The sequence below is a fragment of the Labeo rohita genome, chromosome 23, assembly GCF_022985175.1.
Source record: "Labeo rohita strain BAU-BD-2019 chromosome 23, IGBB_LRoh.1.0, whole genome shotgun sequence".
NCBI classification, from domain to species: domain Eukaryota; kingdom Metazoa; phylum Chordata; class Actinopteri; order Cypriniformes; family Cyprinidae; genus Labeo; species Labeo rohita.
In genome coordinates this window covers 27,692,060-27,710,772 of record NC_066891.1, presented here as the reverse complement: position 1 = coordinate 27,710,772, position 18,713 = coordinate 27,692,060, and the positions used below count along the sequence as shown (strand labels likewise).

The 18,713-nt window shown below is 35.1% G+C and overlaps 2 protein-coding genes across 6 annotated transcripts in view; one reads left to right on the top strand and one right to left on the bottom strand.

Moving 5' to 3' along the window:
• Positions 1-18,713, bottom strand: part of hdac7a (histone deacetylase 7a) — a 129,607-nt gene that overhangs the window by 64,144 nt on the left and 46,750 nt on the right. The window lies entirely within an intron of this gene.
• Positions 1-18,713, top strand: part of mitfb (melanocyte inducing transcription factor b) — a 226,781-nt gene that overhangs the window by 197,726 nt on the left and 10,342 nt on the right. The gene's annotated exons all lie outside the window — the stretch shown is intronic.

Below are 18,713 nucleotides of genomic sequence, written 5' to 3'. Positions count from 1 at the left end.
AAGTGATGAAGGAGTTGTTGACACTCTTAAAAAGCTCTTCAGTTCGGATCACAAAATCCCATTGCTTGCCAAAAACCATTATTTTGCTGCACAGACCTTCTTGACGTTACATTATAAGTTAATCAGTTTAGTGCACTGCTTTCGAGTTGTTTTAAACAAAGATTTAATCAAATTCCTTGCTTAAAGTTGTGTGTAGAACTTTAAAATGCTGTTTGCCTTTGCAAAACATGCCAATGCGATGCCAGGCTGTTGTCATGCAGAAGTTGAGGTGTTTAAAGTGCTACATAACTGTGCTAGGCAGTTGCTATGAGTGGTTACCAGGTGGTTATTTACTGGCAAGTCAAGTCAAAAGAGCCCCACCAAGAGTCTCTATGGACTCAAGTCTCTTTTTAAGATTTTGACTGTGTAAAAACGTAAGTCTCTCCTCATAACTGGCATCATTTTCAGTGCATAAAAGCTAAAGGAGACACTATTTTTGAACTACAACTAGGTGTTTGGTCACAGAAGTGATGATGAGACATTTGTTTCCATTATTACCATCAGATCGACAGAAAAAAACACAAGTTCCAGTGTATAACACACTCCCACTTCCAGCTTCTCACACCCCGACCTGTCTGACCAGCACAACCAGTTTAAAAGGCCTCTCTCAACACACTCTGACTGTAAGTGAAGCCATGTGTGTGTGTGTGTGTGTGTGTGTGTGTGTGTGTGAGTGAGTGGGTGTGTGTTGTTATAGTCAGATGCTGACTAACTTCAAAACTTCTGTGGATCAAAAATAATGCTTACAAGTGCCATCAACAGTGATCTCTTGATAGAGGTACTCATAGTGGTGTAATCAGACATAAATCAAAGTATAGCATTATTGCAGGACTATATTGCAGCAGTGAAATGATTGCCACAGTGTAATAAAATCTTTCTAAATCACGTTTTTCTGCAGAAACTGCACCATGTCATCATGCAGAGTGTGAGAGGTGTTCATTTTCTTCTATGTAAGTCTAAGTTTCTTTAGAAATCATTCACAACCACAGGATGTGATGAGTGACAGGATAATTTCTCATTCTTGTATATCTTCCAATAGGTTTGATTTCTGATAAGTCATGCTGGGTAGCCCCGCCCACAGTACATTCTCATTGGTCCCAAATTCCGCTACATATCAACATCAAATCTATTCTGATTAGCTGTGGTTTTGTCACATTGCACAGTATTTTCGCATTCAGGAGTTTAAACTAGCTCAGACTGTAGTTTGCAACAAGCTCAAACTCTGGTTTGAGAAAATACATGAACTGATGCCAAATGTGTAATAGAAACAATTGTACATAGAATCATCCTGACATACATTGTAAGAGTTAAGAATTACGCACATCTAAGTGAAATGGATGATCAAAAAGGAACAAAAATTGTAGGGCAGGACTTGGTTCTACACGTTGGTTGTTGACTGGATGGAGGCAGTAGATTGTAAGAAGTGGATGTGGTTTTTAGCAGACTAAAGGTATGTTTACACAACTATTGTAATAAAAATGGAAAAGCTTCTTCTTTGCATTTCTGAAAAGTTTGGGTACAGATGACAACAGTTTCAAAATGATCCCCATTCATACTGATCCATGAAAATTGATAAAAACACTATTATGCATGGCAGGTCAGTAGTTTGCAATGCATTCTTCCACAAAACGGTGAATAAAAACAATCAAGTTGGCAAAAGCATCAAGCTATTTTGTCTAGATGGACAATGCCTACTACCAGTGACCCACCCTGGACTAAAATGTCAAACTGAAAGTCACGCCAGTATTTTGACATCGTGGAGGCACGACGTCACCGTTTTCACAAATTCACATTTTTCTACTTTATACAAAGACTTGCACTTTGAAACCCATTTTCAAAAGTTTGCAATTTCAGGCCTTCAAAATACTGTTGGGGTATAAATAAATGACCAATAAGTCTGCCATGAAAATGACCCATATATGATTGGAGAAGTCAGGCATGCATCACCAGAGAGAAGCCTGTTATTTCCCCACAAGACTGAGTCAAAGGATTTAAATAAAAGTAAAAAATTAAACATCCACCTTTTTCCTAAGTAACTATTATCAGCTCAGAAAGTACGTTAATTTGACTGGAAACACCAGAGAAACCGGAAGTGCAAAGCACAGAGACTTCCGCATTCAGGTGGATATATGGAGAAACTGTTCAACATAAGATAAACAACATGAATTCAGTGCAATAGAATTGCATGCAACTTTAAAGTCTGTTCACACCAAGAATAATAATTATATAAACATCTATATCAATGCATGATTACATTCTGTTCATCATGTCGTCTAGCTGCCACATGCACAAGCTCTTACCAAGACAGGTAGAATCTACTTGGCAGTCAATGTTTTTATCATTTATCGGCTGGAAAGAATCATTCAGAAAGTGATTCCTGTGAAACAACTTCACTGTGTTGTTATCATTAAAGATTAAGTGGGGGTTCTCATGAAACAAGAGCGATGATTAAAACTTCATTGCTTTAGTTTTTGACAGGATTCAGTGGCATTTCACGGAACGGCCACATCTGCACAGTCCTTCACTCTTAATACTTAAGGTTTTATTTATTTATTTATTTATTTTTTATTGCCATTAATGGTTCCATGAAACCTTTCCATTCCACAACAGATTATTTATAGTGGAAAAAGTTCTTTAGATTCTTAAAGAGACAGTTCCCCCCAAAATAAAAATTACCCCATGAATTACTCACCCTCAAGCCATCCTAGGTGTATAAGACTTTATTCTTTCAGATGAATACAATCAGAGTTATGTTTAAAAAATGTCCTGGCTCTTCCAAGCTTTAGAATGGCAGTGAATGGGTGTTGAGATTTTGAAGACCAATAATATGCATCCATCCATCATAAAAAGTACTCCGGAAGGGTAATAAAGGCCTTCTGAAGCTAATGGATGTGTTTGCGTAAGATAAAAAAAATATCCATACTTAAAACTTTATTAACTGAAAACTCTACACCAAGAATAACAATTATTACAACAATCATTACGGTTATATTTTTGAGCAAAAATCATTTTTATCAGTTTAACCATTATACACCATGAAGGAAATGTGAGATTTCAGTGACTAAAACCAGACTAAAACGCTCATACATTTCCTTGACTAAACAAAAGTAGGACAAGGTTGACTAAATATAATAACTAAATGCACATTTGAGTAAGACTAAGAATAAATTAAAATTGGCTGCCAAAAGTAATTTATTAATTAACGGTTAATTAAACATAATCTAACTGCTAAATTGTCAAGCTTTCATTGACTAAAACTAAGCTAAAATACTCCAGATTTTCTTTGACTAAAACTAGATTAAAATTTCGAGACTTTTAGTTGACTAAAACTTGACTAAAACTAAACAGGATAAGGTTGACTAAATATGATAGAAACTAACAAAAACATTTAACACTGGACTAAGACTAAAAGTCAAAATAGCTGACAAAATCAACACTATTTCAGATGAATACAGTCAGAGTCCTGGCTCTTCTAAGCTTTAGAATGGCAGTGAATGGGTGTTGAGATTTTGAAGACCAATAAAGTGCATCCATCCATCATAAAAAGTGCTCTGGAAGGTTAATAAAGGCCTTCTGAACGGATGTGTTTGTGTAAGAAAAACATCCATATTTAAAACTTTATAAACTGAAATCTCTACCTAGAGAGTGGCACAAGCTCAGCGGAGACAGCAAAACAAAACACCGGTCATGAATTAGAAGCACAAAATGTGGATTTGTAACTAAATAAAACGTCAGAGGATTTCAATATAAGCCAAGAGGAGACTGGTTTTCCTTTGCTGTAAACAAAACTTGTCTCTCGAGAGACTAGCATCTCTCTTTCTCCCTCACGAGAATATTTATATAACATTTATAAAGTTTTAAATATTGATATTTTCTTACACAAACGCATCTATTTACTTCAGAAAGCCTTTATTAACACTTCAGAGGTTTGTGGAGTACTTTTAATGATGGATGGATGCACTTTATTGCGCTTCAAAATCTCAACAGCCATTCACTTCCATTATGAAGCTTGGAAGAGCCAAGATATTTGTTTATATAAGGTAGTCATATACACCTAGCATGGCTTGAGGGTGATGGGGTAAATTAAAAAAGTTATTTCGGGAACCAGAAATGGTTCTTCTAATCTATGGCATCTCTATAAAAACCCTCTTTTGAGAGCTTTATCTGTAAGAGTACTGGTGTGAACAGGTCTTTAGCCCAGTTTTGGTAAAGGTGGATTATGTTGGCTTGTCAGTCAGCGCCGCTGATCCTACACCACTTGACCTTCACGAACAAGTCCGGTCCAAGAACACCAGCTGCACGAACTGTGCTACGGCTACACAACAACACACACACACACACGCGTTTTCTGTTGGCCTGCAGAATGGGAAATGGAGAACAATAGAAGGCAAGCTGTCGATGTAAATCTGGGAGCCTAGGAAAAGAGCCGGTTTGTGTATTTGCGAGTGTGTGCGCTGTTCTGAAAATAACACCAGCCAGCAAAACAGGAAGTGCGGAACGAGTGACATCTGCTTGTCCGGGGTCAAACTCCTCCGCCCCCCCGCCGTGAGATGTTGATGTTAGGCTGCGTAATTGGCATGTAGCTGCGCAGCTATTCTGGAGTGGGAGGGAGTGACGTTTCTTTTTTAGCTCCGATCGTTTCAATGCCCACTTTTGTTTGTTACGCTCATCTGACAGCAGAGGAGGGGAGAAACCAACTTCCTCGGGGCAGGGAAGAGTTCAAAAAGAGAGAAGAGTGGGATTCTTGAAGGGTTTGATTTGACACGGGTCATAAAAGCGAAAGTGGTCATCGTTTGATGTGTAAGCGATGACTGTTTCAACCGTGGCGAGCGGTTTCGTGTGTGAAAGGGTTGTGGTGTGTGTCTAAAACCTTGGAGATAAAACCTGTCAGAGCATCTGTGCACTCCAAAGAGATTGAAAACAAGCCCTGACTGCTATATAGTCTATCATCGGCCTTAGGAGCGTGTTGAGTGACTAGCATAACTCACACACACACACTCACAGCTGAGTAATGGGTCTCTACAGATATCTGCAAAGCTTTCAGGTTGTGTGTTCATTATCTGTGGAGATTAACCGCTGAGTGTCCCCTCTTCAGTGTGCCGCGCTTTGATGACGTGCAGCTAAAGGAGCATTATGGGTTAAATTAAGCTTAAACGACTCAAGCGCTCATTTAGCTATACGAAAATGCAGGTTAACCAGCAGTAGTAGTAGTAATAACGACTCCTGATTTTCATTTGGTTTTAAAATGCGCAGTAACCAGCGACCGCAGCCTTGTGAAAATATCTTTCACACTTCATACGAAAGAAAATATATGTAGTACAATTCATCGAGAGTTTAACAATCTCTGTATTAAACTCTGTCCAATGAGGCTGTTTGAAAAATAGAAATTAATTTACTATAATTTATATACTATAAAGGTATTTATATATAGAACTAGCTTGAAATGTATATATTTTCAGCTTCAATCTAATTTTAGTTTAGGTTTTAATCATTTTGTAGTGACTTTGTCATTTTATTACTTTATTCTAACATTTCTGTGTAGTTTTATTTGTTTTTAAGGTTCAGTAGTAGCACTTTTTAGTAAAAATGTTGAATTTTACATTTTTTGGTAATTTCAGTATTTTAAACTTTTTTCAGTTAGTTGCAAAGACAACATTAGGATTTTTTATTTATTTTAAACAATTTTTTTGAGTAATTTCCGTACTTCAATTTTTTTTTTGTTGCAAAGACAATATTATCATTTTATAATATTACAATATTTTATAATATTACAATGTTATCTGACAATATTATTAGACAACATTAGGATTTTTTTTCTTCATTTTATTTATTTTTTTAGCAATTTCGGTAGTTGCAAAAGTAGTTGCAAAGAAAACATTAGGATTGTTAATTATTTTTAAAGTTTTTTTTTTTAGTAATTTCTGTACTTCAAATTATTTTCAGTTAGTTAAAAAGACAACACTGGAATTTTTTTAGTAATTTCTGTACTTTTTCAATTAATTGCAAAGACAATATTAGGGTTTTTTTATTCATTCATTCATTCATTCATTCACTCATTAATTAATTATTTAAATTAATTAATTTATTTATTTATTTATTTATTTATTTATTTATGTATTTATTTATTTATTACAAATTTCTGTACTTCAAATTATTTTCAGTTAGTTGCAAAGACAACATTAGGATTTTTTCTTCATTTTAAACAGTTTAGTGATTTCTGTACTTATTTTTTTCAGTTAGTTGCAAAGACAACATTAGGATATTTTCTTCATTTTATTTTATTATATTATTTTTTCATCTAATATTTGTTTTATTTTATTTCAATTAAAGAAAAAAATGTAACAGTTTTAGTTTAGAATAACAACTCTGCAGAAAACCTGTTTGAAAAGAATCATTATATTTAAACAATTGTTTTTTTTTTTAGAATTTTTGCAATTACTAAAAAACCTCAGGCAATCATGTTGACCTTCTCCTTAGTTTGTAAAAGCATTTAGAGGGTTTAACAGCAGAAATAAGAAGCTTGTATTTTGTTAAGGCACTAAAATGTGCCTTATTTAAACTGTCAAGTTGTCTACTTTTCTACGTAGATGATCTTCTCATACGCATCAACAAAGTATGGACAGGCTGTGCTAAATCAGTCTTGAAAAGACTGAAAAATATTGTAATACATGCACATGAATCACCAGGCCATTGTTGGCAGTGGAAAATCAGAAAAGTGTGAAACGAGTTGCGACATTGGAAACAGCATAAATATCATTGTCAGATGATGCTTAAAGCTTCCATTAAAGCCACATTACTTTGTCTGTGGAAAATGACACCTTGAGTATTTAACACAAAACGTTCCTTTAATAAACTGCCTGAGAAAACATCATTCCTGTGTCTATTCTCATGTCACGGCCCTGACCTCTGTGATAGCGTTTATATCTCCTCAGATCCCCGAGATGAAAGCTTTCTCAGTGTGTGTGCGTGTGTTTGGAGGTTCAGAGAGAGCTGGGGGGTATGGGAGTGGGGAGCTGATCTGAAAACCTGACACTCCTGAGAAAGTAACTCAAGAGGCCCCCGGTCAGTCGCCAATGGAGCAGGAACCTCAGAAAGCTCCCGTCCGAGAGGCCAAACGCATGCCTCGCGTGAAATCAGGGTGTGTGTTTGTGCAACATAGCATTTGGCATAAAATTAAAGATTTTTTTACTAAATCTTGGCCAGGACTTGAAATGTTAATTCAACCCTGTAAAGGATTCAATAGTAGTTCATGTGCAATAAAATTCATTTATTAGCCAGCAAAGTCTTTGTTTCTCTGCTCATTTGCTGTGTTGAACTTCATCATTGTTTACTGAATTGAGATGCCATTTTAGATTTGTATGGACGCACAGTACTCAAATAAGTTCATTTGATATCCTTTAATTTACAAGCACACGTCTGGTAACTGGATGCTATCCGTGAAGCTGATTTGCTTAGGGTAGGATCGGCTGTCTGTTTATAGTAACTCATACTAAGATGCGTTTGAAATGTTTGGATTGTTATGGAAATGCGTGCTGGCAATCCAGACTCTTACATAACCTCACCTGACAATAAATTATTGTTCAAAATCAAACCCCAGAGCACATAAGAATAAGATCTAGGCGACAAACATATTCCTCACAAGTATGCACTGCAAGTATACCTTTGACTGTTGCAATATGGTGGATGACTTACATACACATAAACAGCCGCTAATGAGGCATCTATGTATACATATCTATGGTAAAAGTAAACAGTTTGCACTAATGCTCACTGTAGAGCAACTCTACAAATGCAGTGCATACTTGTATTGCTTTATAAATTGCATTCTGACAGATTTCATAATGCAATGAACTAGTGATGAAATTAGTGATGCACCATAATTTGTACTGAAAATGAACTAGTTTCAGCCAAAACGATTTTGGAGGGCGAGAATATTGACTTCCAGAACAAAAAATTCCGGATAATGTATTCACCCCGTTGTCATCCAAAATGTCTTTCTTCTTCAGTCGTAAAGAAATTATGTTTTTTGAGGAAAACATTTCAGGATTTCTCTCCATATAGTGGACTTCTATGGTGCCCACGAGTTTAAACACCCAAAATGCAGTTTAAATGCAGCTTCAAAGGGCTCTAAATGACCCCAGCCCAAGAAGAAGGGTCTTATCTATTGAAAAAAAATTGATAATTTATACACTTTAACCTTAAACGCTCATCTTGTCTAGCTCTGTGTATACTCTGTATATTCCGGTTCAATACAGTTAGAGTAGGTCAAAAAACTCTCATCTCATTTTCCCCTCTAACTTCAAAATCATCCTACATCGCTGCAGAAGTACCGCCGAGTGTTTACAAAGTGAACGCGCAAAGAAGATCAAACTACCTTAAAAAAAAAAAAGAGCGATGTAGGATGATTTTGAAGTTGGAGAAGAAAATGAAATGGGAGTTTTTTGACATACCCTAACTGTATTGACCCAGATTACATAGAGTTCACACGGAGCTAGACAAGATGAGCATTTGAGGTTAAAAAACTATTATTGTCAACTGTTTTAAGAAAATAGATTATCTTTTTGCTAAATAAGCTTACTCCTTGGCTGGGATCATTTAGAGTCCTTTGAAGCTGCATTTTGGAAGTTCAAACACATGGGCACCATTGACGTCCACTATATGGAGTGAAATCCTGAAATGTTTTTCTCAAAAAACATAATTTCTTAACGACTGAAGAAAGACATGAACGTCTTGGATGACAAGGGGGTGAGTACATTATCTGGAAATTTTGTTCTGGAAGTGAACTTCTCCTTTAAGCAGTGATGTTTAATAAGCATTTTTTGGTGGCGTGTGTTGACTGTGTCACTGTCTATTTCATGAACACAGATTGATATCATTCTGACCTTCATTTTGATGAGCCAAGACTGGCACCAATTATCTCAATAAGCTTTGTGCTTTATTACTAACAATGTCTGAGCTTTCAAATTCTGTCAATTTTATAACAAAATTCAAACAATAAATGTCATTTTGGCCACCATTTAAATGTTTATACTTCAATAATAATATAATTATGCCTCTACTCTAATTTGCTAAGAAGTTGATGTAACAGTTGCCTTATATGCAACTTAAATGTTAATATATATTTTTTTATTTGAATGTTATTTATTAAATACATTTTTATTCATTTATTTATTATTAAATAAATAAATTATTTTAGTTTCTTTTTTGAATGAAAACTTAAAGGCACAATACGTACGATTTTTTATTAAAATATCCAAAAACCACTAGAACAGTGTTATATATTTTGCTGAAATCAGAGAAATAAGCTATTTTAACTAGTGTAAAGGACCGTGTCATTACGTCGCCTGCCAATGACGTCACACACCCTCGATTTTCCGGTTTTACTTTGTAGAAAACATGGAAACCCCCAAAGACATTATGCATTTTATTAGACAGGTGATGAACATGAGTAGCATTATAACAGAACTTTCAACAAATTCAAATGTATCTAGTATGATAAAACAGCTCTGTTTTACCTCACATACGCATGAACGGAAGAAGCGTATGCACTCGACTGTGACGTAATAAAAGCTCTGCTGCTTTCAAGCCGTGTATCTCGCTCGTCCTTCATTGGCAATCACTTCAGTGGCCTCATTTTACTTCCACGACTTTCAGTCCCACCCTGCTTCATACTACAGTGACCTTAATAAGACTTTAATACATCAGCTCATCCATGGACATGATTTCTGCCAGAGTCCCAACGGATTGCATCAGCTGTGAGGATGAAGACAACGACTCCCATGATTGCACACTCAATCACACCGTCATTAAACTACGCCTTTGTTTCTTTGTTTGTTTTGAATATGCGCCATCTATTGGCGAAAACTTACATAATGTGCTTTTAAATTCTGATTTTAATCTTAAATTCATTTTGGTGCAACACTACAATGAATAAATCTTGGTTAGCTAAACATGTTATTCAGGAAATGACCTATAAACATACCATTAGCAAGCTTCCCTAACTTCAACAAACATGCTCAGCAAGACTCTCCACAAATGATTCCTCCACCATGACAATATTTGACTTTAAATAGAGCCTTTAAGCCTTAAAAAAAATACAATGCAAGTAAAAGAACATTTATTCTGATACTCAATACAGCACCTCTTGTGGCAAAACTGAGACATGCACATGCAAATTAAATTGACCTTTGCTGGGAGTTTGATTGACAGGCGATTTGACCAATCATATCGCAGAATCTGTCATTCTGACCAACAAACCAGACAGAAGAGTAGATTAATATCAGTGGACCTGAACTTGAAAAATGGTGTTTTTTTAATTTTTTACAACCTGATGTTCATCCATGTTTATTTTGTGCTATAACTAGTAATAAGAAAGAGATGATCGGTTGTGTCACAACACATTAAAGAGCCACAAAACTCTATTTATTGTTTAAATTTCTTCAGAAATGACCAAATTTGAAAGCTGAGACTTTGCTTTATACCAAAAGTAACCTGTCTTGTCTGTCAGTTTCCTCTTTGCACCACAATGTATTTTTCACTGCGTGAGAACAAGGCGTGAGAGTGCAATGGCTTGCTGGACATCAATTGCGCTAACTTTGCACATTTCTGTATTTTTGCATTCACGTATTCGCACTCCACGCCTATGGTTCATTAGCTTCAGTCAGTTCACTACTAAACTCAGCCACCGTAACCATAGAACTATTGTCTGAAATACAGAAGAAGACGACAGACAGAGAAACACAGGTTGGGACACTCAAGGTAACATGATAGTCATGCTGGCACAGTGTTTCTGTCACAGCTCAGTAGGGCAGAGTTTGTATGCACACACAGTATGTAATGCACACGTGTGCTTTACATACTTTGCGTGTTTTAAGATTAGGGGTTCAGGATGATGTAAATACTTCGGTATGTTCATAAACCTGTTTTCTAAACTACCCTTAAGGTGTAAAAATTTCAGAAATGGGGAGAAATGGTCACACTACAACTGTACGTTTGAATGTTTGAGAATTGTGAGGAGCTTTTGTCCTCAGTGCTTCAAATGATTTAGTAGATTTTGCTTCAGATCTAATAATGTCAACAGGTTTGTTGGAGGTTTATGGTAGGCTATTAAATATGTCTGAGTATGAAAACCACTGCAATGAACCCTTTGTGTGTGTGTGTCGGGTGAAAATGAATGAGTGTGGAACACAGGCTGATGTATAATGCATCCTGAGTATAATATTCCCACACTGTCCTGACCCAAGTTTCCAAAACCGCTCATGTTCTCTGTCCGATGGCCCCTAAGCACCCCCACTTAAACATTCAACAGCAACACGAGCTTCAAAACACCTCGGCGCAAATATCTGCCTGCACTCAGCCATGACCAGAACAATTAACAATTGACAATCAACAATCAACCAATGCTAGTCATTAATATTTACTCAATCACTCAAGCTTGAACTGCTATTAGAAGGGTCTTTGGGAAACAATAATAAAAACACTACATCCCTCTGTGCTGAGAGTAAATGACGATGTGTGTCAAAACTAAATTCCTGGTGTTTTATTCAAGGGAAACTGTCTGAACTGCAAGTAAAAGCTTAAGTGTAATAGTTTTGTCACATCATATGTTTGCAGTGTGGACAAAACCTTCTGAGAATGTGTTTTTGCAGTCCACTGCACTGCTTTTCCATTGTTTTTATATTTAAACATGCACTAGACGAACGACGGTGCCTGTTGTGCTTGGGCCTCGCATTTTTTGCAGCGTCTTATGCATGATGCAGTGTTCTAAATATGTGGTGTTCAAGTAAAAATATGTTTTAAAAATGCATTTTTTTTCCATTCTACTGCTCGCGTCTCACATTTTTAAATGCAAAAATGCATTCCGTGTGAACCAGCCCAGAGTATCCTGATTTTTTTTTTTAAGTATATTTATAATAAACATTTCTCTTTAGTCCTGACATCTTGGTTTAAGTTTGTTGCACTGCATTTCAGGGTTATTACAGGCGACTAAAACCTTAAAAAATAAAAATAAAAACAGTAACACTTTACAATAAGGTTCATTAGTTAACATCAGTTAACTAAATTAGTTAGCATGAACTAAGAATGAACAATACTTCTACAGAATTTATTAATCTTAATAATTTACTCATCTTAAGATAAAGTTAATTTCAGCATTTACTAATGCATTAGTTAATGCACTGTGAACTAAGATGAACAAACAATGAAAGACTGCATTTATCAACTAAAAAAATACAAGTTGTTCATTGTTTATTCATGTTAGTTAATACATTAACTAATGTTAACAAATGATACTTTGTAGTTGTTACCAGAAAAAACATACAAATGTTAATTAATCTTAGTTAATGTTGACTTTTACTAATGCATTATTAAAATCACTAGTTGTGCTGGTTAACAGTAGTTAATGCACTGTGAACTAACATGAACAAACAATTAATGACTGTATTTTTATTACCTAACATTGACAAAGATTAATAAATACTGTAATAAATGTGTTGTTCATTGTTCGATCATGTTAGTTAATACATTACCTAATGTTAACAAATGACAACTTATTGTAAAGTGTTACCAAAGGTTCATTAGTTAACATTAGTTAACTACTGTAGTTAACATGAACTAAGAATAAACATCTACAGCATTTATTAATCTTAGTTAATGTTAACGTTTACTAATGCATTAGTAAAATCAAAAGTTGTGTTTGTTAACATTAGTTAATGCACTGTGAACAAACATGAACAAACAATGAACGCAATATTTTTACTACCTAACATTAACAAAGATTAATAAATACTGTAATAAATGTTACTGTAATAAATGTAATAAACGTGTTTGTTCGTATTAGTTAACACATTAACTAACATTAACTGATGGGACCTTATTATAAAGTGTTACCACCTTAATGAAACTATATAGACAAAACATTTAAAACTAATAAAAATGACACAACACAAAAACAAAAATCCTAAAACTTCAACTAGAATTAACATAAAAGCACAAAATAGAAAAATAAAGTCGAATTCAAAATATTTTGAACAAAAATTATGATGGTATCCAATCTTCTGCTAAAATAGCACTGCTGCATTCTCGTCGCTTCCTGTCTGTCTGTACTGTACTTTCCTGTCAATTAAAGTAAATAAACAATGCCCAAAAATATACCTTTTGAAATCTAACTTTAAAAATAGGTTTTGTTCATAACAAGATTTATCAGAAGGTGGCACAATGGAAGAGTCCTGTCATGTATGTGTCTAAAATTCCAGTCTGCGGGCAAGAGTTACACTGTTAATAGCGTTTTATTTAATAAAAATATAACAGTGTAAAAGTACAAATAACCAGACAAGGTTTGAGAAAGTCCAATGCGTGCTAACAAAAACTGTTCACCATCTTGTCATCATGAAGGCTAAAAAAGATGCTAATCCAATGGAGGAGGGCCAGAGTCATCATGCTTATTTATGAGACCTCATGCATGCTCTTTAGGACAGCTGTGACAAGATGCTATAGGTACCAGATGCACCACTGAAAGGCAAGCGCATTGCTCTAAAACAAGCAAAAAAAACTGCAATGACATGACTGTAAAGAAGCAATGTGTGAAATGCAGAACACACATGCTTAAAAATGCACTGTTTTCTTTTGCAGGAGTATCTGGTGACTGCATCTCTCTTTTTTGAGTTTTCTGTCTCCCGTCTAATAACTACCCACACTGCAAGTGCCGCGAATAAGTGTCGGAGGCCCCAGAGGCCGACATGCAGAACAAGGGGAGGTTTAATCAACAACAGAGGAGACCTCAGCCATTTTAATTAGCCACACACACACACACACACACATAGAGAGAGCGACTCCCCTGGGCACGCTGGCGATAGGGCCTGGATTGTTTGGTTTCCTGTTCGACTGAGGAAACACTGGTGATTACAGCTCCAGCCATGGCTACCTCAAAAAACAATCTGCTGTTTTATATAAATAGCCAGAGGACGGAGTCCGTTTTTTGCAATCTTGAGCAACACTTCTCTTTCTTTTTTCGCTTTCTTTCTTTCTCTGAACTATAATTAGTCAATAGTGTTGCTCCCCAGCGGTTGCCTTTGGTCAGCAACAACATCCTCTTTCACATATTACCTCCGCATGTGTCTCGCTCTTTCATTCTGGCTCTTTTCTTCTCACACGTTTAACAATGTGTTTGGTTTGGGAGCCACGGGCGCTCGAGGCCACCCCATAAACACCAAAACGGTGAGTTAGTGCCACTAGTTACCATAGAGACCTTTCTGTGTACATGGGAGCCGTGTAAAAGCGTCACAACGAGAGCGAGCGAGGTGCTGGTTACGAGTGCAAAACGCACAACAGAAGAGAGACTAAAAGAGTGAGCGAGACTCTTCCTGTTTGCAGACTTAGTCTTCGTTTCCTGTTCGTGACTTCTTGTATGCGGCTATTTTTGTTACTGCCAGTTTCTATTGAGGTAGAAGACAGCAGTTCATGTTTCAAGGCCCAAATGCCCACAGATGTTAGCATAGCTACACGTTAGCATGCTAAAACAAAATGTATTTTTCGTATTTGTGGAACCAGGTAACAAACTGAGGTTGTAAAAATGTTGTGGGAATGCTGTTTCGAAATGCGTCTGCAATGTTGAAATATCCAGTTTTTTAGTTGTAGTTATAATGTTATTTAAAGGTCACAAAATTGTTTCTATCAACATTCTACTAACTTTATTTTCACCCAAAATATAACATTATTTATGTGTTCATTTTTAACATTCTAAAGCATGTGATGATAAGAACATTCTTTACAGGTTACAAAACATTTCTATTAACATTCTATTAACTTTACTTTCACCCAAAATATAACGCTATATAACATTCATTTTTAATTTTCTAAAAACATTAAAAGGTCATTTTTTCTTGACGTCGTTGTAACATTAAAGGTTACAAAAACATTTCTTACAACTTTCTACTAACTTTATTTTCACCCAAAATATAACGTTATTTTAACTTTTAACTTAAAATTCTAAAAACGTTAAAATGTCAATTTTTTTGCTTAAGTTATAGCATTATTTAAAGGTTACAAAAACGTTTCTTACAACGTTCTACTAAATTTTCACCTAAATTAGAACGTTACTTTAACTTTATTTTTAAAATTCTAATAACGTTAAATGTCCAGTTTTCTTCGTTATATGTCGTCGTTATAACATTATTTAAAGATTGCAAAAATTTTTCTTACAACGCTCTATTAACTTTATTTTCAAACAAAATATATTGTTATTTGAAGTTTATTTTTAAAATTCTAAAAACGTTAAATGTCCAGTTTTCTTGTTATAGTTATAACGTTATTTAAAGTTTACAAAAACATTTCTACCAACATTCTACTTTCACCCAAAATATGTTATTTGAACGTTTATTTTTAATATTCTAAATACATATTCTAAAAACATGAATATTCTAAAAACTTTTCTTGGCGTTATAAAGTTAAAGGTTACAAAAACGTTTCTTACAACTTCCTACAAACTTAACATAATGTTACTTGGACTTTATTTTAAATATTCAAAAAATGTCCAGTTTTCTTGCCGTAGTTATAGCGTTATTTAAAGGTTACGAAAACATTTTTTTTTACAACGTTCTACTAACTTAATTTTTACCCAAAATATAACATTATTTATGTGTTCATTTTTAACATTCTAAAAATGTTAAATGTCCAGTTTTCTTGTCGTAGTTATAACGTTATTTAAAGGTTACAAAAACATTTCTTCCAATGTTGTTAATGTAACGTTACTTGAATGTTTATTTTTATATATATTCTAATAACACTAAAACATCCATCATTTTAACATTATTTAAAGGTTACAAAAACATTACTTACAACATTCCAGTAACTTTATTTTCGCCCAAGATATGTTATTTGAACCATTATTTCTAATATTCTAAACACTAAAATGTTCAGTTTTCTTGTCGTCATTATAACGTTTATTAAAGATTACAAAACCTTTTCTAAAAACATTTTACTAACTTTACTTTCAGGTTACTTAAGGTTAAGGTTACTTTGAACGTTTATTTTTAATATTCTAAAAACGTTAAAATGTCCGGTTTTCTTGTTGTAGATATAACGTTATTTAAAGGTTACAAAATTGTTTCTATCAACTTTCTACTAACTGTATTTTCACCCAAAATATAATATTATTAGAATGTTTATTCTTAATATTCTAAAAACTAAAATGTCCAGTTTTCATTTCATGATTAGTACGTTGTTTAAGACTACGGTGCGTTTTCATGTTAAAATGCATTACTTTTGCTACGGTTACAGCTGTCATTTACACTACTTTTTCAATTTTCGACCCTCGAAAACTGAGACTTTCAAAAACGCTGCAGACCCCATTTTAGTTTGGAAACTCTGGGGTTGCGTTTCAGTGTAAACTGACCAAAACGGAGAGTTCTGAAAACAATGGCAGGGCTGTCTACATTCGCTCTGATCCTTGATGACCGTGTAAACAATAACATCATCCGCATTATGAATGGTCATGTGACATGCGTTTTCAGTTGAGTAGTGTGGACGGAGATCGTTTCTGAAACGCAGTGAAAACGCCAGTGTAGGCAAGGATCGTTTTCATTTTAAACGTTAACAAAAACAAAAACGCACTAGTGTAAACAGGGCCTAAATGTTACAAAAATGTTTCTTAGAATGTTCATCAAGTACAAATAACATCACAAGGACATTTTTAGAATGTTGAACTCAGAACATTTTCTCTCAGTGTTACGAGAACGTAGAGCTATTATTAATAATTCATAAGAACATTTCTTAACATAGATATAACTTGTGAAAAAAAAAAAGTTGTGTTCCCTGTGCAGGCAAACAGATAGCCTGGTAAACAAAACTGTTTCAGCAAGTTAGCGCGGTACTGGTATGTCTAAACAACATGTACTTATTAAGCTAAGCTTACAACTAAGCTGCGTGGGCCTTTTAACAAAGTGAAACAAGACAAATGGCCAAGCTATTTCCGTCCGTCTCACATGGCCATTCAGAAAACAAGGTCTCCAGCATGTCGCAAAAACCCCACGGTGCGAAGAGTTCACAAGCGCTTAATGGCTAACTTAGCCTAGCGTCTGATTAGCCCTGAGGGTTCGGACCCAAATTTAGGGAGTAGAGATGGAAAAACTAGTTGAGCATGAAACCCTTTTCCGTTCATCGTGCCGAGCTCCCAAACTTCAGATAACACATGCAGGGGACCAAAAGTCAAAGCACTAAAGAAAATGCGTTTTTTATAATTTCTTATAAAAACAAGATGTTAAATACCAGTTTTTCATTCTTTTGCTTTGATAACATATAGGTGCGTGTCATTCCATTAACGCTACCCAAGCCAAATCTTCAATGTTTCTCATTCCTTGGACTGCATTTGAAGGAAAAGCAAATATACTTTTCAAAGCGGCTGTGAGATAAGTTGACACATTTAAATAGGCCTCCCATTCTCGCTCTCTATTTTACTGTTGCTAAATCGACCTTGTGCAAGACAGGATCTCCAATTTTAGATACATTTGACCGCATTCACATACACCCTCTCGCTCTGTTCTTCGCTCGCTTCTAATCTCACCATCTGTCTTCCCTTTCTTTATCTTGCTATCTATCACTCCTGTCCTGATATTTCCCATTCCTCCTGCTCACAGAAATCTAATGTGACATGATTTAATTCTTCACAGTCCATTATCTCTATACAGATAGTTATTTTTGTTTTTTTTTTACACACAGGTTCTCTTTTAAAACCAGCAACTCATGCTACACTTTTTTAAACAATTTGACACTCCAATAAGAAAAAACATAACACACATACACATATTGGGAAAAACGGTATATTTTTCTTTAGATTTTAATTATTCATTGTCAATACTAATGTAAGAAATGCACCCTTGTGAAAAGAAGTGTGCTTGCCTATATATAGACAAAGCTCACTAAATATTGTAAAAGAGTGAACTTCCTCTATTCGATGACTTTTAAGTCATTGACTGAAGTTTTAAATGGTAACTGAATATTTTTAATGCCAGAGGAAACGTTTTTGCTCTTTTATAGCTCAGGAGAAGTAACGGATTATGTTTAAGTATCAGCTACGTCTCTGAATCTCTAAGACAGAGATTCACTGGTTGTGTTTTCGTCCTGAGTGTTCCTGCAGAGTCCACAGCTGTCTGAGCTATTCAGACCCTTTGCTTCCGCGGCAGCTGCTCAGGACGTTCGTCCAGCCAGTGCGCGCCTTTGTGTACACATGTGTGTGCTATTCTTATATTTATAGCTGGTCGCAAATACTTGAGCATCTGCAGATACACAAGCCGTGTGTATTCCTGTCAACAACGAGATGAAGGGAGTGTGTGCTTGTACGTGTGGAAGAGTGGATGGATTATTAAAACACTTCTTCAGTGTCGAAGTTTGTGCTTCTCTCAGTAGCGAAACAGGTTTCCACTCAATCCCAGACAACTTTTAACAATGCCAGTGTGTTATTCTGGGAGAACAGCCAGTCCACATGTAATTTAACTCAGATTAACTCAACTCAAAACAAATGTGAGACAACAAAACAGTGTATAATGTTAATATAGAAAACTGAATCTTATTAGTTTGCTAAATGTGTGGTTAAAATTACACTTTTTCAGGGGACAGTTTTCTTATTGTTAACTAAGACTAACTAAAACTATTTGTGAATTTTAAATAATGCTGAAATCAAA